The 26,006-nt window shown below is 46.9% G+C and overlaps 1 long non-coding RNA gene across 1 annotated transcript; it reads right to left on the bottom strand.

The window, feature by feature from the left end:
- Positions 1-13,150: 13,150 nt before the first annotated feature.
- On the bottom strand, positions 13,151-14,677 carry LOC111257287. Its single transcript, XR_002677711.1, has 2 exons — positions 14,116-14,677; positions 13,151-13,489 (listed from the first exon to the last, which is right to left on the bottom strand). It is a non-coding gene; the product is annotated as an uncharacterized LOC111257287 (long non-coding RNA).
- Between the last annotated feature and the right edge of the window lie 11,329 nt (positions 14,678-26,006).

The following is a 26,006-nucleotide window of genomic DNA, read 5'->3' on the forward strand; positions in this document are numbered from 1 at the left end:
TATACTAGATTGAACAATGAACCTGCAAGAAAGAGAACAAATCTCACTTAGATATAAGTACTTCACAAAAGATAGGAATCACGAATACTTACTTTGCTTACTCCGAGGGAAGCCAGCATCCGAAGCGGTACATGATCAGAGCAGAGTGCTGAGGAACTCAGCACTCCTCCGAACTACTCCCTCTCTCTCTCCCAATTCTAAGCACTAGCCTAAGTAGGGCTTCGCCATGGAGTGGAGCTCTTTCTCTTGTATCTTGAAGTGATGTGTGTTGAATGAAGCTCTCCTCCTCCTTATATAGGCTCTTAGGGTTGGTTTCTGAAGGGAATATCTGGGGAATCTTCCATAACCACCGTTGCAACATCGATAACTGGCGACATGTGGCGACTGGAGGTGATTGGGGCCACCGGGGGTTCGGCCGACCCCAGGCAACTGCCTTTGGCTAGGACACTGCCTTGTGTGCCCTTGTGTGGGTATGGGGTGCTTGGTGGTGAATGTAGTCGATTTACTCCCATTTGTGGGCCCATGGATCCACGTGCTTGCTCCTAATTGGTTGAGAGTGTGTTTCCTTGCTCTTGATGTGTGTTTTCTCCCTTAATGGACCTGCATATAAATATTCATCAACACTTGTGGAATTTGTTACTAATAACTCCTACCACTACTGTTGATGCTCATCTTTCATGTGTTTATGCAGGAGTTGATGGCCTAAATTTGGTACTTAAGAGCCATCAACAACCCTGAATACTTCCAAGTAAAGTGCTACATCGGTATATCCATGCGCTTGTGGGTTTATTCATGACATAAGAAATACCAACAGTGACCACGGGCAGTGACTATGGAGATCGACAAGTAGTCGAGCCGGGAACCAAAGCAGAGCAGGCAACCGCTAAAGCTGCGAAGGAGAAGTCGCTAGCGATGAAGGATGACGTTGAGGAAGAAATCATTATCGAAGATGGGCCATCTGCCCAGATGGTCGTTGATGACAATCCCTCTAGGCAGCCATCAAATTTCCTCCAAGACGACGACTACTTCCCTAGCTAAGACTAGCATCGGCTGGTTAAAAAAATTTCGAGACTATAAAAAATGCACCACAAGACCCATCCCCCCTATGAAATACCATCTTTGGTGATGAAAAAAAATCCTCGAGGTATATCTTGTGTGCTTGAGTACTAATTTAAACTTGAAATCTTTTGCTTGATTACTAATGTCTTTGCTGGTACTGAAAAATCTTCGACACTGGAGCTGAAGAGGCATGGTGTGAAACCAAGGAGCGAGGGCTAGCGCCCATCTTCCATAGAGACAAGCACTGCAGCGTCGCTAGCCTCCAAGCCAGAAGGAAAATCCTAAGAGGAGACTCTAGCCCCCAAGCTCGAGAGCTTAATTGAGATGGCAACAAGTTTTGGCACCACGGAGGTAAGAAAAGGGTGACTGCAACAACAGCCCCCGAACTGGAGATGCTGGTTGAGGTGGCAAATGTGGCCGTTGAACCTAATCCTGCGCATGAGTCAGAGCGCATCCGAACAATTGTCAAAATCATGCAAGCGGATCCCACTTCGAGTACGCTAGCGGTGAGGGACACATCTGATGACAATATCAACTTGATTGATGACCTGTTGTTGGCACTGGAGAAGGTGAAGTATATGCTGGAGATGCAGCAAAGGCTAAATAAATATGTCCAGGTAATCATGTCTTGCATATTGTTTTGCATGGCCTGATATTGTTTGAGTTATTCCTTGAGTGGAGCAATTATTAGTCTGCAGGAGGTGATCACCCGCTCCCAGCAGAAATCTGACCTGGCACGCCAAGTTGGGGATGTTGTGTTGATTCCCGCTTCCTTTCCTGGTTTCCTGGTTTAACATCTTCGATGTTTTCCAGTTGCTGCAGGAGCTCCTCGATAGTAAATTGCACTAGCCTCTCATGGTTTTTAGGATTACTGTCAAAGTCTATCCTCTTTCTTCTCCATAGATGGTTGGGTGGAAGGAAACGACGATGACCATTATAACATATCTTCTTCTTCAATCTCCTTGAGCAAAGATCCTTATCACAATGGACGCAAGCATAATAACCTTTCATGGCTCGCCCCGCCAATGTGTTCAATGTACCATAATCATGTATGAACAATAGTCCTCGTGCTCTGGGGCTAAGCGTCGAAAGAAGTCGACGTGCCTCCGTGGTCCTGCCAGTCCTCGCGCTCAGGGGTTGGGCATTGGATGGTGGTCGGCATAAAGTGGTTTGCAATGGCTTTTCCTAACCATTAGATTGATTATTCTAATCACTTCAAAGCTCGGGGGCTACTTCATATGGAGTGCATCTTGCGATGCCTTCCATGTGTTTCCCTTCGATCCTTGGGTCGTTTATTTTAAAACAGCTCAAGCCTCTGCGGTTACCAATAATGGATGCACTCAGCGCGCACCCTCCCGACTTCTATTTTTCTTCTTTAAGCACTGTGAAGCCCCTCTACAACCAAGATGGAGTATTTTCAGCCATAGATATTCAAGGCCTCATTACACATCCGTTAGGTTGCCGTTCGACTACACATCGCTCGGGGGCTTGAGAGACATGGGTACACAGGAGGTCCCACCGACCAGGATTCTGGCCTGCCTAACATGTGGGCCCTCTTCATCCTGGGCGTACGGAGCAAGACATGAAGCTATACGGAGCGCAAGGTAGAAGGCTGGGCGAATAGATTCTGGACAGATATTGCGGGATATATCTTGTAAACCGACTCAAGTCAATTTCCTTGTAACAACTGACTAGGATTAGATTCAATCCGACTCATAACCCTAGGTCATCCGCTAACATAATGCAGCCAAGGGCACCCCTGGGGACATATCACCCAATACCTCGCCATTGCTGCCCTAGCTTTGTCGAGCACATCAATACAATTCACTAGAACACAAGACGTAGGGTATTACACCTCCTCAGTGGCCCAAACCTGTCTAAACATTGTGTCGCGTGTTACTATTCGAGTTCTTGACCTTGCAATCTCCCCCGCCTACAACTCTACCACTTGGGTACCCCCTAGGTAGACTGCCGGTCCACAAATTCAACAATCGGTAACAGGTTCGACCCATGGGAGGAATACGTTCTCCTTTTATTTTCCCTCCCTATTTTCAGCTTATACTTATATGTGGGATCCTAGTTAGTTTATGATGTTTTCGCAGACCTTATATCGTCATAAAACCACCATGTAATAGTGAGTGACATTTTCTATTTAACTTCGATGGCAACCATTATGATATTTCGTAACTTCATAAACAAATTTGCTCGGATGCAATATTTTATGTTCTCAGCAAAAAATATCATAAACTTATGATGATTTGACATTTATCATAAAATTTCCATCATACATTGAAAGATTTCTTGTTGTGTGCCCATGGCCATCCTGCCAGGAAGGGGACTCCTATATGCCTTTCGGAAGATAAATAAACAACTTATCTTTAAAGCCCATATTAAGGGCATGTACAATATTTTTTTAATATTCATCAATATTTGATGACGTTCATCAACATTTTTTAAAAAAATAGTATGGTTCAACATTTTTTATATGTACCAACATTTTACTTTAACTTTTCTACACTCACCAACATTATTGCTAAATAATTTTTTACACGCACCAACTTTTTTTTCATTCACTAACATTTTTTTGGCTCACCATTTTTTTACATTCACCAACTTTTTTTAAAAAAATTAAGATAGTTCATCTAAAATGTTGAGATAGTTCGATGGACTGTTATGGGCTAGTTGTTAGGCTACAGCTGGTTTGTAGATGTTTAGGGTCTGTTTGGATGTACTATTGTAAAAGTTTAGCAAGTGCTAAAGTTTAGCCTAAGCACTTCTGTTTGGATACATGGCGTTTGGATAGAGTTAAAGTCAATGAAATGTCACTTTTACCCTTTTTCTCTCACCTCCCACCGTTTCTCTCTCCCTTTTTAGCTTTTTCACAAGCCATTACCACCTATTAACTCCTCCTCACCAGCTAATGCTTTTGCGTGGGCTAAACTTTAGCCCTCCCATTAACTCTCCTATTTGATGGGCTAACGCATAAAGATGCTAAACTTTAGCATTTTTCACCCATTAGCCATCTCTGAGTGACGGAAACTGTGAACGATCCCTGAGCCAGGAACCTCCAGTCCTTAGCCGTTGCCGGATCACTGGCATGATTTTTAACGGGCCGTTAAACGCCGCGCGCAAGCAGCGTTGCTGCACTTGGCAGAGCCTTCTCGGCTCGTCGCGAGCGAAATAAAAATTCCTCCACGCACCGCGGAGCCAGGATCTTCTGAGAGTTGGGTATTCCAAGCTAAAACAATTATATCATCCAAGTCATGCTCCGAGGCAAATATGTTTGTCTAAAGTCCCTTAGGGGTTGTACTTTGTAACCTTTTACCCAACTTAATTCCTGGTGTGTGTCGCTGTCATCGAAACATGGCTAGAATTAGCAATCGAGTAACATTCATCTTACAATGCACGGATCGATATGCAGGGCTGATTAATTATTAGACTAAGATCAGAGGGGTCAGCATGGAATGAGTTTGGAAATCTTGGTTTCACTCCTCACTAATACGCTTCCACAACTTGCTGGAGGTGCACTTCTATTTGGTTTGTCGCTGTGATGCTGCCTGGGGACACCACTGCGTGCGAGTGCGCTACAACTCCATCTAAAGATGCGTGAAGTTAGGGAATTGCAGCCATGATTAGGGATTTGAGAAAGGCGAATGGACTTTGGGAGAAATGAGGTGAGAGCCTGAGCCTAAGCGGGATGCGATGCTAGCCATGGTAAAAGAATTCATTGTGTTTATGGCAGTTGGCACTTTTGGGTGGAACGAATCAAATCTTAGCACGGATGATGCTGGTTGGTCCAAGTTGCATATCGGACTCGTTTTACAGTAGGAAAACTAGAATTGCTAAGTATTCTTCAATTAATAAATATACACCTGTATATAGTATGTACATATTTGAGTTTTACTTGGAAAAATCTTGGATATTCCAGGGAATACAAGGCATCCACGTGCCTTCGCCCCAGGCAGCCTAGGTGTTCACCTCGGGCCTGAGCGTGGCCCTGCAAGCCCAAACTCCTGCCACCGCCGGTCCCTAGCGCCTCCCGCCTGGGCTGCCGCACGGCGTCGCATCCAGCGGAGAAGACGTGGAGCAAAAGGCTCGTCGACGTGCTTCTCCTGGGCGCCGTGCTGTTGGTGTGGGGCAGCGGTGGGGCAACGACGCTCCTCGGATCCCTACCGCAACTCGTCGGTTGTAGGACCTTGGGCAAATATCGGTGCTCCTTGGCCTCGCCTCCAGCGACAGCCTCTCGCTCCACCTCCACTACCAGATCAACCACCTAATCACATTTAGATGAGGATCCGGTAAATCGAATAAACGAGTCTGCCTTGGTTTTGGATGCTGTGCTATCTAAATCACGAGAATTTGGCAATTTGGAACTACTGGTTCAGAGCATGCCTATGATCTTTCATTTGGAATCATTAGTTGCAAACATAAGCCATTACTAGACCTAGACGCAAACAATGCAATCATGTGATTAAAAATAGTAGTGGCAACATTATCCATTCTTTTGACGTCAAAACAAGACTGAGTTGTTATTATGGGGACCAAGAGGCCAGAGGTTCAGAATTTGACAGATTCAGAATACGAGGTTGGCCAAACAAAGCGTGTCATACCAATATTTGTGTCGTCAATGAATTAGTAAAAACAAGCTTCTCCTTTTCTCAGTGCTACAGATGCTTGTCGGTCCACCTAGAAAGGTAAAAGAATCTTTCTATGAGATCATAGTACACAGCAACTACTACGCACTTACTCCTTGTACTTCTTCCCGTCAATAAACTACACTTGCAGAACGATGAAGAGATCCAGAAACAGATCAAATAGAAGACTCTGCTGGAGCTACGTGACAATCCTTTCTCATCAACTGGTACAGTACTCAAGCTGTACGGTTTAAAAACTTGAGAATTTCTTATGATGCAATTGTGTAGGATACATGTAGTGTCGGTATGTTGTACCGCCGACTGGTAATTGTACGCCGCGCTTTCCCCATTTTCAATGGCTAGTACACAAAAACAAGGAATTATACTGGTTCGAGAAGATTCCTACTTCTAGTTTTCGGTAGGAGTCCTATTCCTCGGAGCGAATGCACTGAGGTTACAACGGGGTGTTTTCGGCAGAAATCTTGTTCCTTGGAGCGAATGCACTGAGGTTACAACGGAGTGCTTGTAGGCAAGTGTTCGTGTGGTATGTGCGTGTGTGCGACGGAGTCAAGAGAGAAAGTTAGAAGGCCCGGTTCCCTTTATATAGGCCAGGGATCAGGCGACATCTTGGAAGAAAGGAGGGGTCTCCCGACAGGAGACGTGAGGTGGTCGGTGAAAATGGCCTAAGCTCGCGATGTGGACCCTTCCCGTGGAGCCCTTGCGACATAACCGTCAAATTAAAACTCTAATTAAGTCTAATGGCCATCATTTGAACGCATCCGGCTCATTAACTTAATGGTTTAATTTGAGAGCCTGCATTCTCCAGTATGCCCTTCGAACAACCACCAGTAGTCTCATGCGAAGGTGAGCGTAGATAGTCCAAACATGATAGCTTTTACACGAAAATAAAAGATACAACACAAGGATGATACAAAAATTTTAAAAAAGAGTTCAAAGACAAGAATAAAACATCGATTTCAAAGGTGGAAAGGAAATAAAGTTTAAAATACAATTATCTATCAACTAACTCTAAAACGGTAACAACGACGAGAAGAAGACATCACATCGAGCCCACGATATGACATCAACGAGAAGTGGCGCCTTCTGAAATAGGGTCTTGACGACTGGTTGTGTGATTTGTTCTGGTATTGACGGTTTATAGAGCTCGTGTAAGAAAATTCCTGCTGGAACTTCTGCACGAGTTGAGCCCATTTTTGATAATACGTCAGCAGCTACGTTGTTGTCACGGACAACATGATGAAATTCCAAGCCTGAGCACTTGTTCTCTAACTTGCGGACTTCTTTGCAATAGGCATCCATATTTTCCTTGTTTCGATCTCATTCATCATTGACTTGGTTGATGACGACTAGCGAGTCGCCGTATAATAGTAATCGTTTGATTCCGAGGGAGATTGCGAGACGAAGACCGTGTAGCAGTGCTTCGTACTTGGCTTCGTTGTTTGAGACTTCCCAAAAGATTTGAAGTACGTATTTGAGTTGGTCTCCTTTTGGGGAAATTAAGAGTACTCCTGAGCTGGCTCCTTCGAGCTTGAGGGAACCGTCGAAGTACATAACCCAGTGCTCTGGCCTCTCGACTGGTGTTGGTACTTGGTTTTCTATCCATTCAGCCATGAAGTCAACCAAAGCCTAATAGCTGTTCTTGGTTTGAAGTCTAAAGATAGAGCTCCGAGCTCTACTGCCCATTTGGAAATTCTACTCATGCCATCTCTGTTGTGAAGGATTTCGCCGAGCGGGAAGTCGGTGATGACTGATATGCTGTGTTCTTGAAAGTAATGTCGTAGCTTCCGTGAGGTGAGCAGAATTGCGTAGAGCAGCTTTTATATTGGTGGATACCGAGTTTTGGAGTCCGAGAGTACTTCGCTGACGAAGTAAACGGGTCTCCGAACTTTATAAACGTGGCCTGGTTCAAACCGCTCAACTACTACTGTGGTGCTGATGACGTGAGTAGTAGCCGCTATGTATAGGAGCAAGTCTTCATTTGGGGATGGGGCGGTGAGGATTGGCGATTTTGACAAAAAGTCCTTGAGTTGTGCCAAGGCTTTGTCTGCCTTCTCTGTCCATTGAAACTTGTCCTGACATTTGAGAAGCTTGAAGAAGGGTAATCCTCGTTCTCCAAGTCTCGAAATGAATCGATTGAGAGCTGCCATGCAGCCTGTGAGTTTCTGCACATCCTTCATGCTAGCTGGTGGTTGCATATTTGTCATGGCAGATATTTTCTCTAGGTTGGCCTCAATGCCGCGATGGCTAATGATGAACCCGAGTAGTTTGCTAGAAGGTACACCAAAAACGCATTTGGTAGGGTTAAGTTTCCAGCGGAAAGCTCGCAGGCTTGAGAAAGTTTCCTCCAAATCGATGATTAGGTCTTCCTGGTTTCTTGTTTTGACGACTATATCGTCCACGTAAGCTTCTATGTTGCGATGCAATTGCTTTTCGAAGCATATCTGTATGGCGCGCTGATAGGTTGCGCCCGCATTTTTTAACCCGAATGACATTGTTTTGTAGCAGAATGCCCCAAACGGAGTGATGAAGGCTGTTTTGGCTTGATCTTCTTCTTCGAGGCTTATCTGATGGTAACCTGAGTAGCAGTCGAGAAAACAGAGTAAATCGCACCCGGCAGTAGAATCGACTACCTGGTCGATCCTGGGTAGTCCAGAAGGGTCCTTTGGACAATGTTTGTTGAGATCTGTGTAATCGATGCACATTCTCCATTCATTGTTTTCCTTGCGGACGAGTACAGAGTTGGCTAGCCAATCAGGATGAAAAACTTCTTTGATGAACCCAACTGTAAGTAGTTTGGCTAGCTCTTTTTTAATTGCTTCTCGTCTGTCTTGGGAGAACCTCCGGAGGCGCTACCGTTTTGGAGTAGCTATGGGATCAACATTTAGAGAATGCTCAATCAGTTCCTTGGGCACACCCGGCATGTCGGCTGGCTTTTAGGCGAAGATATCGTGGTTAGCCCAAAGGAAACTGATGAGTGCGATTTCCAATTTGGGGTCTAGCCCTGTCCCGATCAGAGCTATCTTAGAAGGGTCGCCGGTCTGGAGATCAAACGTTTTGAAGTCTTTCGCACTTGTTGGCTTTACTTTTGTTGGTCCCAATTTGTTTTCTAGGATTTCAAGTTCTATTGGATGAAGTTTCTTTAAGGCTGAAAAAACTTGTTGCATAGGGCTAGGTGCTTGAGAAGTTGCTGCGATCTCCACGGCTTTGGTGTCGCATTCCTAAGATCACCTTAGGTCTCCTTGTAGCGTTAATTCTCCCTTGGGTCCTGGCATCTTGAGTACCAAGTAGACGTAATATGGTATGGCCATGAATAGCCAGAGCTGGTCTCCCGAGTATGGCATGGTAAGAGGTCTCGAAGTCGACGACTTCAACTCTGATGTACTCGGTTCGGTAATGTTCCTTAGTGCCAAAAGTTACTGGTAGGACGACTTGTCCTAGCAGTATGGCTGCGTTTCCTGGTACAATCCCGTAAAAGGGTGAGTCTGTTGGAGTGAGCATGTCCATGATGTCAAGACACATTTTTCTTAGTATTTTGGAGAAAATGACATTGAGTCCGCTTCCGCCATCGATGAGTACTTTTGTCAGTCTTGAGCCTGCAACAACCGGGTTGAGTACTAGGGGAAATCGGCCTGGTTCTGAGAAGCTTGTCCATTGATCCCTTCTGCTGAAGGTTATGGGTACCTCAGACCATTTTAGTGATGTTGGATCTATTGATTCGATGGCCATAATTTCTCTGAGTACCAATTTGCTGGATCGTTTGGATGCGGTACCCGGTATTCCGCTAAAAATTACGTTGACTGTTTTGGAGGCGGTGTGGAAGTCTCCCTCCCCTTCTTCATCCTTATTGACTTTGTTTTTGCCCTTATCCTTTTTCTGGTTGTACTCTTTGGGAGGTGGTGGTGTGGGTAAATCTTGCATTACTCGCGCATGCTGTAGCAGTATATCGCTAAGTGTTTGCTATTTGGGTGCCATGGGCATTGTTTTTTGAGTAGTTTGGTGAAGCTTGGTCCGTCGTCGTGTTTGCGGGATCCTTTCTTTCCTGAGTTAGTCATGGAAGCAACGGTGTTATCAGGTTTGCGTTTGCGGTTTTGGTTACTCGAATAGTTATTTCGAGTATCGGTATTTCTATTCCTGTCCTGTTCGTGACTGTTATTGTCACGCCCGCGGTTGCGATGGGAGCCGAATCGCTCATACTCTTTATCTTCTTCGTCTGCCCATTGTTGCACCATGACTTTGAGATCTTTGACGGTGACTAGTCATCGTCTGCTAAAATCCTGGTATGTTCGACGATCATAGAGGCCATTTTGAAAGCACTCGATGACGTTTGTTTCTAAAATGTCGACTATGGTAGCCTTCTTTTCGAAGAATCGTCGTAGGTAGTCGCGTAGTGTTTCGCTTTCTTTTTGTTTTACTTGAATTAGGTCGATCTTGTTGCATGGTCTGGTCATGGAGCCCACGTAGTTGTTGGTAAAAGCCTTTGTCAAATCTTCCTAAGAGTCAATTGTTCTAGGTTGGAGTGATTTAAGCCATGTTAGAGGCACGGGTTCCATGCATATGGGAAAATGGATAACTTTTGTGTCATTATTGCCTCCGGCTGCTTAGACTGCCAACGAGTAACATCGGAGCCATTGAATTGGATCTTGCTTGCCATCATACTAACTAATTCCTGTTGGCTTGAATTTTTCCGGTAATCTTGTCCTCATTACCCGCGTTGTGAAGGCAGGACAATGGTTGTAGTTGTCGACTTCACGTTCGTGGCGACTATTGATTATTTACCGTAGATCGATGAAATGTGATACTTCGTGAATTTTCCTGATATGGCGAAGACTTTTTTAGAATTAGTGCAGCTGGCATCTCCGACGTCCTTATGTCGTATTGGAGCTTCGTGTTTGCTCTGTCCTTGGCTATGTTGCCTTGGTTGGTTGACTACCTCGTTGTTGTTTCCTTAGGCTCTGTGAAGGCCGTTATTGACTGTGGCACCCCTACTGCCGTCTTGATGAGCCGAATTGCGAGGAACAGATGGGATTGATGATTCTTTATCGAGTAGTTTGTAAACTTGTTCTGCGAGTTGTGCAATTAGTCCATTGCCTCGCTGCGCAAGTTGGGCTGTTATTTCATTATCTCTGTCTTGAGGTATGAGAGTTGATATAAGGTTGATTGAGGCAACTGCTGCGAGTGTTGTGCTCTTGGGCTTGTACTACGTCAAATGCTCTTTCAAGATTTGTGATAGGAATGTTTGTGGCTAGTAATTGTCAACATTCAGCCCAAGTAATGTTTCGTATCTTCCTTTGGTTTCTTTGATCGGAAGTTTCATCTTGCGGAGCGTTAGCCGATGACTCATCCTCTGAAGCGTTATCGAGCTGCGCTACCCGTCGAGGGGTTTTCTGTTGGCTAGTGCCAACATTATTGTTTTGAGTGATGACGAAAATTTCTCTGTCTAGGTAGTAGCTTCCAGAGCTTGATGTAGCAATTTCTGTAGTACTTTCCTCGCGGCTTGAAGTGAGCGAGATGCCTTCTTGGTACGGGAGGTTGTCTATGTGAGCAACAAGGCATGAGTCGTAGTCATAGGTAAGGAGAGATGGCCTCATCCTTAGCCAATGAACGAATCTGCCTTGTGGCGTTGAAGTTACTACCAAACTTTGGGCTAGCCCTGATAATGGAATTTCTTGGACGTAGTCTGAGTCGAATTCGCAGTCCTTGACTTTCCCGTGTTCGAGTTGAGTTCGAGTAAGGAGACCTTGGTAGACTTCGACTGTGTTGCGGAGTCCGTATGGGAATCGTTTTTGAGTCGAAATCGACTTGTGAAGTGGCTGGGGCTTCGGCTTGTGTTGACTAGTCCGAGCTGAGGTCGACTCCGAACCGTAGTCGAACTCGGTGTTGCTAATTTTGAAAATTTGGCTTTTCTTGGCAAAATCCCTATCTTTTCCTGAGGGAAGCTTTCATCAAGAGGTCCCTTCCCCTGGACGCTGATGACGTGGCGCTGAAACGATCCGACGCCATCGGCGATGCAAAGCCAGGACCCGAAAACAAAGGTTGGGCCCGCCTTGAAGGTGAAAGCAGGCTTGATAATGACAGATGCCATCGAACTCGCGCAGAGAAACTCAACGACTTCCCCTACCTGACATGACAGTTGTCGGTGTTTTAGACCGGCAACCCCCTAGGTGGTCTTTTGTGCGGTGGGTGTCGTCGAGAATCAAGAAGTTGATGGTGACACAAGGAACACGATTTAGACAGGTTCGAACCGCTAGATCCCGTAATACCCTACGTCCTGTGTGTTGATTGTATTGAACTTGGATAAGTTGATTTGAGGGGGTCCCTACCCGCCCTTATATGATCGGGGGAGCAAGGTTACAGCCTAAAATCCTAGTCAGGTATGGTTACAGAGTTCTACTTGGTGTAGACAGAGTAGTTTCCATATGTATACCAACTAGTCTTCAGGAGTCCGAGTGGGCCACGCTCCTTTGCCGCGTAGCCCCCAAGCCTTGATCACGTCCGAGTACGCCCCTTAGTGGGCCGTACAGGACCTACTCGTGAGCTTGGGATGCATGCCTGACACTAATACTCAGCAAAACTTACCCAACTATAGTATATACATAGCCGACCCCTAGCATGCAAGGCTTTTAGTTCTAGGGTTTGTTTTACCAAAAAGCAACTAAGAATCCTTACTTTCAGTATTTTAAAAGTGAGAGTAGCTATTCTCTACGTTTGCGTAACTACAACACATCCGTGTGGAAAACAATTGATTAATCAAACAATAATAATTATCATCATTCTCATTCACTTCTATACTACGATGTGACATAGTGATAAAGGTCCTCTTATCCGAGAGTGGCGGCGAATCGATTCGATTTAATCCTTGCAAAGAAAACCTAACCACACACCACATGCAACCTCGTCGAGTCACACGCACCAACTTTTCCCAAAGCCCACTACAAAAATGGTTGAATCGCCCTAGACCCACAAGTAACAAGTCCCCACCGATACCTACGATGGGTCAGACGCGAGTTCTGACTAGTACTCGACCGGAGAAGTAGGTATCAGCTCAAACACTAAAGTGAACTAGGTACAAAGCTTACCGGGGTCGACTACCTCCTACTACTAGCATGTAATTAGTAGTGTTCAAACTTGATCAGCAGGGCCAACAACGAACGGGTCTTACACAGGCGGAGGTACTCTTTCAATCCACATGTCATATCCTTAACCAATCTCATCTCCGCCTTGTCTCTCATTTTAACATTCGAACCATTTGCCCCTAATATCAACTATAAGTATCCAGGGATCCTATATCTTGCGAGTGATAGGAAATCACCCGACTTCTATCGAACTTATTAAGCATGGCAAAGCTAACGACCTACACATGCTAGGATAACTATGGGAACCTATAGATCATGCATCTATGGTTTCATTCAACTCCTGAAAACATAAATGTACAATACTTAAATAAAAACATTGCATAGTTTTGAAAATGAAGGTTATGCTCCGAGCCATGCTAACGACCTACACATGCTAGTATAACCATGGGAACCTATGGACCATGCATCTATGGTTTTATTCAACTCCTGAAAATCTAAATGCACAATACTTAAATAAAAACATTGCATAGTTTTGAAAATAAAAGTTATGCTCCGGGGCTTGCTTTTCAACTGCTCGATGTTAGTACAATCAAGGCCTTGGGCCGTTCCGAACCTTGAGCTGGGTCTTTTGGATTCTCTGCTGGGCTTCGCGGCTACGCTTGCTTCACATCCACGAGCTTGTACACCACTCTGTAGCGGAATCTACATGTATGCAAGTATGCAATGCGATGTTAGCAAATGCAACACTTTATAATTATATACACAAAGAAATGCAAGCGATACAAGTGATGGTGATTTGTTTTTAAAATTCTATATTTCGTCTGAAGTATTTTTTTTATTGACAGAACATGTATAAATACCATGTTAGGAGTTGGTTTCATACCATTTAGAGTTATAATTTAATCTGGGCAAAAACGACACATGAGAACATACCAAACTTGATATTTAGTTCAGGCATGCCAAACATCAGTTTATTAGTTCGTATATTTTTCCCTGGTAGCATGCAACACAGGTAGGCTAACAGAAATGGGTTTCATCGTTCTCAGTTGTATAGTTATTTCAATATGAATTAAATATACAAAAGCACAATATCCAGTTCAAGGCATGAAAATGACTCTTAGCAGGCTGCTTCATATTTTCCAAGTTAAAGTAAAGTACGTCAAAGCTACACATCAAGTATCAAAATTTTTGGATCTATCAAACTTTCTCCATAAATTTCACAAGGTTTGGAATGCACAAGTACTAACACGCTTGTGTTTTAACTAGCTTGTACTGTCCTCTTCTTGCTGGCGCAGGAACAGAGAGGAAGAGAGGGAAGGAACAGGGACCTGCTGCTTGTTGCGTGTGCCGTGTGGCTGTGCGCCGGGGAGGAGCATCAGCACACCATGAGAACTCCACGACGCTGCTCCTTGGGCGGCGGGGTTGATGCAGCTTGGTGAAGAGGTAGAAGACAGCAGCTCAGCACGGTCGTGGTTGCAGCTCCTGGTTGAGGCGTATCGTCGAACAAGTTGCAGGCGTGCTAGAGGGGGTGGACGAGAGCCATTTACTGCAGGTTGCTGACGGCAGCCGGGTGTTGGGGATGAGTCGGCGCAGGTTGATGGTGCCGCTGCAGGAATGGCACCTGCGCCGGGGTCTGCGAACTCCGACCAGCAGCGCTCGCCATGGAGATGCGCGCGGACCAAGGCGCGGCGTGGCTGGAAGGAGGTGCCCAGGTGCTTCACGATTTAGAAGCTGCTTGCCTGGATTAGTTCTCTGGGAAGAGGAGCAGGGAGGGCAGACACCGCGCAGGGTGGATTTGAGGGGCTCGTCATGGGCAGAACTGAGCGGAGCAGGCAAGCGAGGCTGAAGGGAGGGAAGGAAGGAAGGGGGAGGCCACCGGCTTGGGGAGGATTTGTTTGGGCTTTCAGCTAGCTTTCAGCCCCCAGAAGCTGAAAGCCCAAACAAACAGCTAGCTTTCAACTCTAGATTTTCATGGGCTAGAAGCTGTGGAAAGTCAAGTTATAGTAGAAAGGTGGAAAGGAGGAAAAAACCAGCTTCTCGCGAGCTTTCAGCAGGAATTACCCGCCTGCCATCGCTAAAGGGCCGAAACGGTACCTTCTTTTTTTCTCCTGTTCGCCTCCTCCTCCCAAATCCTATCCACTCCTGCGCCGCCCTCCCCATCGCGCCGCCCTTCCCATCCGGCCGTGCTCCCTCCGGCCGCCGCCCCTGCAAGCGGCGCCCGCCGCCCATCCCGCGCCGCCCGCCGCCCATCCCGTCGACCCGCCGCAGCCGCCGCCTGTCGCCCCTGCACCCGCCGTCCGCCCCTGCGGCGGCCGCCCGCCGCCCGCCCCTGCAGCCGCCGCCCGTGGCCCCTGCATCCGCCGCCCGTCGCCCCTGCAGCAGCCGCCCGTCGCCCCTACACCCGCCGCCCGTTCCCATCCCGTGGAGCCGCCGTCCGACGGGCTCACGCCGCCCGTCCCCATCCCTGCTCGTGCCCGATCTGCAGCAGCCCTGCTCGTGGACGATCTCCAGCGGCCCGATCTGCAGCGGTCCCTGCTCGTGCCCGATCTGCAGCGGCCGTGCTCGTGGACAATCTCCAGCGGCCCGATCTGCAGTGGCCCCTGCTCGTGGACGTCGCCACATCTGCAGCAAGGTGAGCACTACAACCCCTAGAATTATGGTAGCCTAGAATCACGGTCTAGGAGCTTTGAATCATGGATTAGGATTTGGAATCAGCAATATGTTAAATGATATCTTTGTATGCAATCATGAACAAAAACTCTCTGTCTAGATGGATAACAAAGGAAAGGGCAAGGGAAAGAGCAACGAAACCGAGAAGGTTGTATGCCAAGCAGATTGGGAAAATCCTGAAATGACTACAATTTTTTGTAACATTGTTGTTGAGGAGATTGCAGCTGGAAATAGGCCTCTAGGTACACTGAATGCAAGAGGCTATAAGAACTTGCGGGAAAAGTTTTTCACTCAAACAGGAAAAAATTATACCCAGAAACAACTGAAAAACCGTTGGGATAACTTGAAAACCTTGTATGGTTTTTGGAAATCGCTTTGGAGCGATTCTGGCCTTGGAAGGCATCCTGTTTTGGGGATACCTACAACAAGTGATACATGGTGGGAGGCAAATACAAAGGTTAGCAATATGTCGTGTGTATGTTCATTGGAATTCTTTGTACTATATGCAAGTGACTAATGTATTCTCTGTTTTTTTTACAGGGACACCTCAGGAGGGAGAAAAAGGCATTCCGTTATGCTCCTCCACCATGTTTGAAACAATGGGAAATTATGTTTGAGAAGAGTCATGTCTCAGGCCAATCTGCATGCATTCCTGGTGAAGAAGGTGGTGGGGATAGCGTTCCCAATGAAGAAGAGAGGGATGATGATCCAATTCAAGAAATAGGGAGTGAGCAATTCACACCCACATCATCTACACGCACTGTACTGAAGAGGAAGGTAACATCTGATAGCCCTAGGAAAATTAGCCCAAGGAAGAAAGGGAAGAATCCTATGGTGAGGGTGATGTCACGCATGGTGGATGATGTGATTAGTTCCAACTCTGTGACCTCCAAAGCATTGACCGGTGATTTCACACGTGAGTCGGTTAGAGAGGTTATGGCATTGGTTAAAGAATGTGGAGCTGTAGAAGGAAGTGATGAGCACTACATTGCAACACAGTTGTTCAAGCATTCTGCAAATCGTGAAATTTTTTTGTCTAGCTTTGATACCAATGAAGGAAGGTTCAATTGGCTGAAGAGATGCTATGAAGAAAGAAAGAAGTAGTCAGCCATGCAAGAATTATTTCTGTATCCTATCTATCTAGCTACTGATATTTTTGTAAAACTCTATATTTATGCCTTGTGATGTATTTGTGACCTACTGTTAGTTGTACCAAACTTGTGATTCCTAGTTACTGTTATTCGTACCAAACTTGTGATGTTATTGTCCATGTGTCTTTATGTAGATGAGTTCTGCAAGTGATGAATCAAGTGATGATGAATATTCGAAGTTGTTGGAAATTGTAGTTGGTCAGCAGAAAAAGATGAATCGGTTGATCAATGCTGCAAACATGTTTGGTATGTATTATGATCAAACTTATCTAAACAAGTCAGGAAGGAGACAACCTGAGGTGACTGGTTATCAATGGGTTACTACAACTTTGAACAGACATAGATCATGTTATAGAATGTTCAGGATGACAAGGGCGGTTTTTGATAGTTTGCATGAAACCTTAGTTACCAACTATGGGTTGAAATCAACTACGGGTATGCATTCCATTGAAACTTTGGCCATGTTTTTATGGATAGTAGGTGGTTCTCAAGCTTTTAGTCAAGTTGAGGATAGATTTCAGAGATCTACAGAGACCATTAATAGAAAGTTCACTCACGTGTTGAATTGCTTGAACAAAATGGCTGCAGACATTATTAAACCAAAAGATCCAAAGTTTTCTATTGTTCATCCTAAACTACAAGAGCATCGGTTTTCACCTCATTTTCATGGTGCTATTGGAGCAATTGATGGAACTCATATCCCTGTAGTTGTTCCTTCTACTGAACAGATTACACATTTTGGTCGGTACCGATGTACCACTCAGAATGTATTGGCTGTATGTGACTTTGATATGAGATTCACTTTTGTTGTTGCTGGATGGCCTGGTTCAGTGCATGACACAAGGGTTTTTAATGAAGCATTGCAGAAATATGCTGACAAATTTCCTTTTCCGCCAGAAGGTACAACAATATGGCACCTACAATTGTTTTATTAAATGAACCATATATTATTACTAACATCTTAGAAATATGTGTAGGAAAATACTACCTTGTTGACTCGGGTTATCCTAATCGGAAGGGTTTTCTTTCACCATACAAAGGAGAGAAGTATCATTTACCAGAGTTTCGATAAGGTCCAGAGCCAAGAGGTAAAAAAGAAGTGTTCAATCACTTACATTCATCACTACGGAATGTGATTGAAAGGTCATTTGGTGTTCTCAAAATGAAGTAGAGCATATTACAAAAAAATATCGAGTTATCCAATGGAAAAGCAAGCAAGGATTATAATTGCATGTATGGCCCTACACAACTTTATTAGAGAAAGTGCTTTGACTGATGAACTTTTTGACTTGTGCGATCAAAATGAAGACTTTGTTCCAAGTGTTGATCAAGCAACATCATCTCAGCCGCAAGCACATGGACATGAAGAGAGCGACATGAATGCTTTCCGTGATAGTATTGTTGATGCTTTGATGGCCATGAGAGAGTAGTGTAATGTCGTTTGAACATGTTTGTGACTTATAAATGCATGGATAATGACCCATTAATTTTATTATAATTATGTTGTCAACAAAGTCTATGAATAATTGTGCATGAAACAAATACAATCAGTACGGACACATAGGGGTACTAGAGACATTGTACATCTCTTCCAGCCACTCTTATCCTCGGAGAAGCTGGGTTGCCAAACGAACCTCAGCTTTCAGAAAGCCAGCTTTCGGAAAGCCAGCATTCCAGGATGGAAAGCCAGAAGCCAGCTTTCGGAAAGCAAAAGCTAGAACAAACAGGGCCTAAGGCCGGGGCTTGGCTTCCGTGTGCTCAGAGCAGTGGCGAGGACAAGCGAGGACGGCCGAGGACGAGCGAGCAGTGGCGACGCGACGCTTGCGGCATGGGCACGGTATGGGTGGGTCGTCCCGTCGATTGACTGCGAGGAGACCGTGCGGCGCGGTCGTCGGCGCGTGGGTGCAGCGTTGCCTGCTGGCGGCGGACGGGCGACGCGCGGCGTGCATCGGGTGGCCGGCCGACGACGTTGAGCGAGCCGAGCAGAGCAACTGGGGCCGGCAGAAGCAGCGTCTGCGTCTTTGGGTCGATTTTTCTCACGATTTCACATTGGCACGGGTAGGTGGTAGATTGGAAATACAACTTTTGTATAGGCTCGTAGGTGATTCGGTACATGGTTTAAGAGATCAGAGGCTCCAAAAACAGGGAAACGCATCATTCTCAGGACTTGGCAAAAATCCGGTTAGCTTGAAAACAGGGTTTTGACCGGACTTTGACCACATTTTTGAGTATTTGAACATTATTTTCTCAGATCCACAACACACCCATGTTGAGATATATACCTTATAGTGTCACTTTCATCTTGTGCAAAAGTTGACTGTTTAGTGAAATTATATTTAAATTGCACCTAAACATAGATAAAATGAAACATTCCTATACTTGGAAAGCAAACATTTGTTTAAATGCGGATTTTGAGTTTGTTTGAAAAACTAAAAGTGTTTGCGGCTCAAAAAATGATTCATGTGACATTGCAAACTATATTTGAGCATAAATTTCATATCATATGTTTTATTAAAATTTAGGTGCCAAAAAGAACTTAAACCTCCATAATTTGCATCTTAAAAAAAATAAACTAACATCACATTTGTAAAAATGTTAGCAAAAATTTTTAAATGCAGTCATGCATGCATAATTAATGTTAATGACTACTCGTTCAATGCTTAATGAGTGTTATTAACACCCTGGATGGTACAGCCCTCTTGTCTTGTTCTCCTTGGTCGGTCCTGGACCTATACGGTTGGTATGTGTCGGTGTTTTAGACCGGCAACCCACCTAGAGGGTATCCTAGGTGGTCTTTTGTGCAGTAAGGGTCGTCGAGAATCAAGGAATCAATGGTGACGCAAGGAACACGATTTAGACAGGTTCGGGCTGCTAGATCGCGTAATACCCTACGTCCTGTGCATTGGTTTATATGGATGTATGTTCTGGTTCCTGAGGGATCTGTTTTGAGGGGGATCCCTATCCGACCTTATATACCCGGGAGGGCAGGGTTACAAGTCTGAGTCCTAGTCGGGTACTATTACAGAGTTCTACTCGGTATCGTCCCGAGTAGTTTTCCAAACATACAAGACTAGTCCGAGTAGGATACGCCCATCCTTGTTCTGATCATGTCCGAGTACGTCCCATAGTGGGCCGTCCAAGGCCTACTCGCGGGTCCGGGGAGTAGTCCTGACAAGCCCCGGGTACTTTGTAGTCATGCGCCATAGTCTTGGGCGTTGCAGGCACTACCCGAGTAGTTTCGCGGACTGAAGTGCCGAGTACTGTCGCGTGGCTGGAAGGTACTCTTTCTGCAGTTTCGAGTTGTCTCTGTCCCGAGTAGTTTTTATATGGTGGTGCGATGTCAATCGCACTCCATATGGAGTAGCCCCCGAGCCTTAGGTTGAGTCGAAGACTCAGGCTTAGGGTCAAACCAACTTTTGCCCATTTTACCCTTGGAGATTTTGAAAAACAAAAAAATGACCAACGGGTACGGTACCCGCAGCCCCCGAGCATTTAGGCGATTCCTGTCGTTGAAGTGGTCATCAATCCGTGGACTGCAGTAGCCGTTGGGTGTTTATGGCGATTAATACGCGATTTGATTTGTCCGTTGCGCAACTGACGCGTCGAATCCGGAGTCGGCGGAGATAAATCTGGAAAAGCCCCCTTTGCAGTTGCCGTGACGCCGTACGGGCATTAGATCTGTTTTCGTCTTCCTCCTCTGTGCCTTCGTTCGCTGTGTCACCGCCGCCAGTGCTGCCGCCTCCACCACTGCCACTTTTTTGAGGTAGATCCGAGTGGAAACCTCTTCCCTATGGCGAGGTTGAATCCATCGAATGCGCTCCAAGAAGATGGGCAAGAAACCCGAGAAGATCCAAGGCAAGGTTCTGGCGACGAGCAAGGTTAGATCCAAGAAGGGGAAGGAGTTGGTGCTGCCGGCACCGAAAGTGGGGCCGACAAACCAGACTGCTCCGCCACCACCTGGGGCAACTTGGCAACACTCAGTGATGAAGGAAGAGGGAGTCCAAACACTGGTTGATGCCAAGCTTCTTCAGCCGAAGGAAATCGTGCAGTGGCGCCCCGCATTTCCCAATGCGTGGCAGTTCGAGGAGCACCCGACGGAAACGGTGATGCTTGCTCACTTCGTGGAAAGGGGACTGGCCGTGCCTACCTCCGACTTCTTCAAAGGTATTCTCGAGTACTACAATCTTCAGCTCGTCCACTTGAATCCCAATGGAGTACTGCACATGGCTATATTTGTACATCTGTGTGAAGTTTTCCTGGGAGTACCTCCAAGTCTCGAGCTATTCAGGAAATTGTTCCGTTGCAAGCCTCAGCCGAGTGCCCAGCGGACGGAGGTTTTTGGAGGTGCCGGGTTCCAACTCAGGAACTGGAATGCATATATTGAGTATAATCTGACTGACTCCCATGGGGACTGGAAGATAAGGTGGTTCTACATCGGGAACCATGATCCTCGTCTGCCTGTGGTGAGTGGTCACCCGCCCAAGCATGTGGAAAATTGGGTAAGCGAGCCTGAGGATACCCCGGAGCTTGATCTTCAGATGCAGCAGATCACCGAGTTGAAAGCACTCGGTCTGACTGGGATCAATGTGGCAGCCAGCTTTCTGAAAAGAAGGGTCCAGCCACTTCAAAAATGCGCTCACCCGGGAAGTGAGTACAAAGGTCTGAAAGATCCTTCGCGTATGTCTGAGGAGGACATATCTGACGATGACGTGGAGGCGCTACTGGCAAAATTCTTCAGGAACTATCAGGGAGTTCCAGTGATCCCTGCGGCCCTTCGCCAGTATGAATCCTGGTACGAGCCAAAGGTGGTAAGTATTTCCTTCCTGACTTGTTTTCTTTTGACTTGTGATTCTTGTTTGCTGACACCGATTTGCTGTTTAGAAGTCCCGAGTACTTGACGGCTATGTGGCACAGTCGGAAGAAGAGTCAGAGATCGTCGCCGAGGAGTCAGAGGATGAACCTTCTCGTCCTGTCAAGAGGCGCAGAGTAGTCCGCAAGATGGCTGTGGCTAAGTCTGTTGCAACCACTGAAAAGTCTCGGGATACCACGGTATGTAGTCGATGACTTGTATGTCATTGATGAACTCGAGATGCATTATTGACGTGGTGAATCTTTTCTTGGTTCATGAAGGCTGTAGATGAGACTGTCTCTGAAGAGATAGCCGCGTCCAACCCTGAAGTCGGTGATGCGGCCGTTGACACATTGCCAGAGAAAATGCCGTCAACAGCTGTGGTAGCCCCCGAGTTAACCGCGCCAGCTCCATCAGTTGTCGTGCCGCCCACCGCTGATCAGGCGGTGCTGGGGCTACCTGCTGGAGTAGCAAAGGAGGTGTCACCAGTACTTGCTACTGGCACCTTGCTGTCAAATGTGATCGCCAGTGGTGAGCGCTGTCCTTTTCAATTGTAGTCATTTGAGTAGTATTGTAGTCTTGACTTCGGTTTTGTAGGTCTTGGTGAGAAGACGGTGCCGGCGGTTGTCCCCGCGGCTCCGAATACTCGGCCGCCTGTCGTCGAGAAGAAACGTGTGCGACTGCCGCCACACTCAACCTGGTGAGCCTCCTTGTCTTGTTGGATTCCGTTGGATTTTCTAAAAATCGTGTAGTGACACTTTGGCGGTGCAAGGATGCAGAGGAAACTATCCCTGTAGAAACAGGGGTAGTGCCAGATCCTTTGACTACAACATCTGTTCCTTTTGAGGACATGATTGTTGAAGAGGTACCCGAGGTTGACTCGGGTCGTCTTGGAGCTACGATGCCGATGCTTCAAGACGTGATTCGCTCGGTAGAGGAGCCTGCTGCTGCATCAGGCTCGGGGAGTGCCGGCCTATCCTCGTCCTCTGGCGGAGTGCTGGCTGTAGTTGAGAGATCCAAGCGAGCGACTGCTCCAGGTAAATGCCTGTATTTAGTTACTGTAATCGTGGTCGGTAGCTGACATGGTGAATGTTGTAGGTACTGCTCTGGGTACAGTTCCTCTTGTGGAGAGTACCCAAAGGCCAGTACTTAGCCCGCCTTCTGACTCGGAGCTCCAGAGGGCCATGGATGTGTTCCGGGGTGTCCAGGTATATATTTTTGATGTTACTGCAGGACCCGAGTAGTCGTGAGGCGTGAAGCTTACCACAACGAACTTGGACCTTTTCAGGAAAGAAACCACCAGCTGGAGCAGGAGTGCGCCCGACTGAGAGAAGCGCTTCGGGTTCATGAAGTCGGGGCGAAATCATTTGCCGTGGAACGCGCGGATCACATCGTTCTGCAGGAGAAACTGGAGAGCCGCTATAAATCCTTGAACAAGAAGTATCAAGGTAAGCATTGCGACTACTTTGGGTGTGTCCAACTGTAGTGGGCTGTGGCCTAAGTTCTTTTGCTTTGTAGAGCTCAAGAAACAAGAGGCGTCTGCAAGGAACCAAGTCATTGATTGGAGGAATGCTCACGACCGAGTGGCAAATGAAGCCGAACATCTTCAGGCCGCGCTCGCTGAAGTAGAAGCTGCATGCGAGCACCAGCAGGACCAGAAGATGCAGAACGACGTGATGCTTGCTATGGCCATGGTGGCGTGCAGAGATCATGCCCAGACCTTGGGACGACTTCGTGGCGAACTCCAAGAACTGTCTGGAGCGTCCGAAGATTTGGTGAACACCATAGCCCCCGTGGAAGGCGCAGGGCCGCAATCGCTAGTAGAGCGAATAAGAGCTACCCCGAGTAAAGTAGCAGGACTTTGCAGGACTGTTTGCAAATAGGTGCTTGCAGTTGTGAAGTCCTACTACCCAAGGGCAGACTTGGCGGTAGCTAGAGATGGCGTGGCGCGTAACTGCACAGAGGAGGATTATGCGCAGTACCTTGAGAAGGTGGAGCCCATTGTAGCCAAGATGTCGGAGTTCGTCTCCTTAGAGGAACTTTGAGCTTTTGTGTGTACTCTTGTTCTTGTCCCAAGTATGTTGATACTTTTGAATATCAAGATTTTGGATTTTGGAGTGTGTTGTCTTTCGAAAAATGTTGTTGAATCTTCGAAATGTTGCAACATGTTCCGATCTTTCAAGGGTGGAGCTCCACCTCGCCAGACCTTGAGTCTTGGGGTCGGAGGCGCCCGACCCCTCGAGGGAGGGACTCCGCCTCGCCCGACCCCGAGTCCTAGGGTCGGAGGCGCCCGACCCTTCGAGGGTGGAACTCCGCCTCGCCCGACCCTAGGTCCAAGGGTTGGAGTAGTCAGATCCTCCGTCATGTAAGCTAAGCTTCGCGTGTAGTAGTCCCGAGAATCGAGTAGTCGTAATGTTGTTTGAGCACTCGTCTTCTGAAGGACACGGGTGTACTGTACTCAGTTGTCCTTTGTTAATGTACGGGTGTACTGTTGTCTTTTGTCAATGTACGGGTGTACTATTGTCTTTTGTCCATTGCAGAGGCACGGGTGTACTGTGCTCCTTTGTCTGTTGCAGCATGAGTGCAGGCACATGGGCAGAGTCAGGAGTTTTCAGACCTATTGATCACGGGTGCGCAGTAACTCTTTGGCCGGTGGTAGGTGTAGCTTTCGGCTATAAATAGGGCCATCCGCTGGTCGAACCAACTCAAGCTCCTGAGTAGCAATGGATTGCCTGCGGTTGCTTCTTTTTGAGTGTAGAGAACCAGCAAAGAGCGCACCGGTGCTAGAAGATTCCTCGTAGATTAAGGCCACCTTGCCTCCACAGGCTCTTGCGCTCGTAGGGATAGCCGCGATACTAGAAGAATCCTCGTAGGAGGGTTCGTCGCCTGCCTCATCTCGTAGCTACTGATCCAGTGGAGTACGCGCTGGAACTCGCAGCGAGTGATGGGTGATGAGTGCCGCGTTCTTCATCCCACTCTGGAAGGTGGTGGAGGTGCGGTCGTAGAGTAGATAGGCCTCGCAAGGCTAGCAAAAGAGCAGCCTTGGTTCCCTCTGGGCGCGTCTTCCCGGTTTTGACGTTGCCGCTGTCCTGGTGATGGCGGTAATGGAGTACCTGGACGTGCCTTGGGTAGGATACCTGGGCGTGGCTGCGTTTTGCGCAGCTTCCTTGCGTGTAGGCCCTTCCTGCGGTCGGCAGACCTGAGTGGCCTTGTGATATAGTAAACGCCTGAGGCTTAAATGCAGCCCGCCAGTAGGCAGTTGCTTGTAGTTTTTGTTGAGCCGAGTCCTTGTACTCGTATGTAATCTTGATGTACTCTTGTTTCAGTAAAGATTGATATGAAGAATTTGTATCAGGGCAAGTGTCCTTGTTGTATTGATAGCGCGTTGAAGCGAACACCCATTGAAGTCGGCAGTCGAGTAGTCGTCCCGAGTAGTCCCCTTGGAGTGAGTACTCGAGTGCTGCTATGGGTAATAGCGACAGAGGTGTTCTATATTCCAAGAGTTTGGCACCTGTTCGCCTGAAAGCTCTTGGAGTCTGTAAGATCCGGGTCCTGTGACCTTTGATACGATGTAAGGACCTTCCCATGGTGAATTAAGTTTATGCAATCCTGACGTGTCTTGAATACGCTTAAGGACCATATCGCCCGAGTTGAAAGATCTTTCTTGACGTTGCGTTCGTGATAACGCCTTAAACCGTCAAGGTATCTGGCAGATTGCACAAGTGCTGCGCATCATGTTTCTTCCAAACTGTCGATATCTGTTCACTGCGTTTCTATTGCAGTTTCTTCGTCGTATTGTTCAATGGGTAGTGATTGCCACATGATGTCAGCGGGTAGTATGGCTTCTGAACCATATACCAAAAAATAAGGTGATAGTCCCGTAGTCTTGCATGGTTGGGTACGTAGGCCCCACAAGGCATTGGGTAACTCTTTGAGCCATCGGCCGCCTTTGATGTTGCCGACGTCATGTAGTCGTTTCTTCAGAGCATCGAGTATCATGCCATTAGCGCGCTTGACTTGACCGTTGGCTCGCAGATGAGCAACCAAGACATAGCGGACGTCGATGCCGCTGTTCTCACAATATTCCCAGAAGCCGTGATTGTTGAAGTTTGACCCGAGATCTGTGATAATCCTGTTGGGAAAACCATAACGATGTACGATTTCATCCAAGAAGTCGAGACATCGATCTGCCTTTGGGCAAGTGACTGGTTTGACCTCGATCCACTTGGTGAACTTGTCGATTGCCACGAGTACTCTGTTGAATTCTCCTGGCGTGGTTGGTAACGGGCCAATCATGTCGAGCCCCCAGCAGGCAAATGGCCATGTTGAAGGTATTGTGACGAGCTTGTAAGCCGGCACATGTTGCTGTTTTGTGAAGAATTGACAACCTTTGCACTTCTGGACTAGTTGCTTGGCGTCGGCCAGAGCCATTGGCCAGTAGAACCCTGCTCTGAAAGCCTTGCCAACTAGTGTCCTTGAAGAGGCGTGGTTGCCACAGATTCCTCTGTGAATTTCTTCGAGAATTTCTTGGCCATCTTCTCTAGTGACG

This window comes from Setaria italica, chromosome V, assembly GCF_000263155.2.
Source record: "Setaria italica strain Yugu1 chromosome V, Setaria_italica_v2.0, whole genome shotgun sequence".
Lineage (NCBI taxonomy): Eukaryota > Viridiplantae > Streptophyta > Magnoliopsida > Poales > Poaceae > Setaria > Setaria italica.